The 735-nt window shown below is 39.6% G+C and overlaps 1 long non-coding RNA gene across 1 annotated transcript in view; it reads left to right on the top strand.

The window, feature by feature from the left end:
* Window positions 1-612: 612 nt before the first annotated feature.
* LOC306736434 overlaps window positions 613-735 on the top strand; it is a 1,336-nt gene continuing 1,213 nt past the window's right edge. The window contains exon 1 of the long non-coding RNA XR_013770992.1: window positions 613-730. This is a non-coding gene — a long non-coding RNA (uncharacterized lncRNA). The remainder of the gene's footprint in view (window positions 731-735) is intronic.

Here is a 735-nt window from a genome sequence, read left to right as displayed (position 1 = left end):
TAGATCTGTCCTTCACAATAAGATATCACGCTTCAACAAATCCAAACTATGCAATAAAAGCTCCGTAATTTCCATTATTTATATATATATATATATATATATATATATATATATATATATATATATATACACACGTGTGTATATATATATACGTATATATATATATATATATATATATATATTCCTTGTATTTCAGACTCATGGGTCCATATAGCAACAACAACATATACAATACGAGAACCACAGCAATGCATAATAAACTACAACTTTTTCACAATAAAATCAAGCGTCCTTCTTGAGCCGCGCTTTAGTGACGTGAGGTCGGCCTTCACAACAGTTTAAAAACAAGCCACTGAAAATAAGTGTGTGCCGCGGACCTCAAATGTTTGAAATTATGAAGAACTAAAAACACTTTTTAACGTTTAAATAAAAAAAAATAAAAAAAAGCCTGTCAGCTCCACTGATGGTGAAGGGAATCTTCGTTTAGATAACTCCTCTGTGTTGATGTCTGGCGTTGTCTCCTCCAGGGGGCGCTCTCCTCCGGACCCCACTGGCAGACAGAGAGCTCAGAGTCAGCAGGCACCTTCCTCCTCCTTCGCCCCTCCTCCTCCTCCTCCTCCTCCTCCTCCTCCTCTTCCTCTGGAGTTCATTCCTTATGTCCGGACTGATGAAGTCTTCAACATGGATCCACTAGAGCCTGCTGACAGTCCCCCACCACACACACACACAGGTCAG

This window comes from Taurulus bubalis (assembly GCF_910589615.1).
Source record: "Taurulus bubalis genome assembly, chromosome: 5".
NCBI lineage: Eukaryota > Metazoa > Chordata > Actinopteri > Perciformes > Cottidae > Taurulus > Taurulus bubalis.
This window is presented reverse-complemented; position numbering and strand designations above follow the sequence as displayed.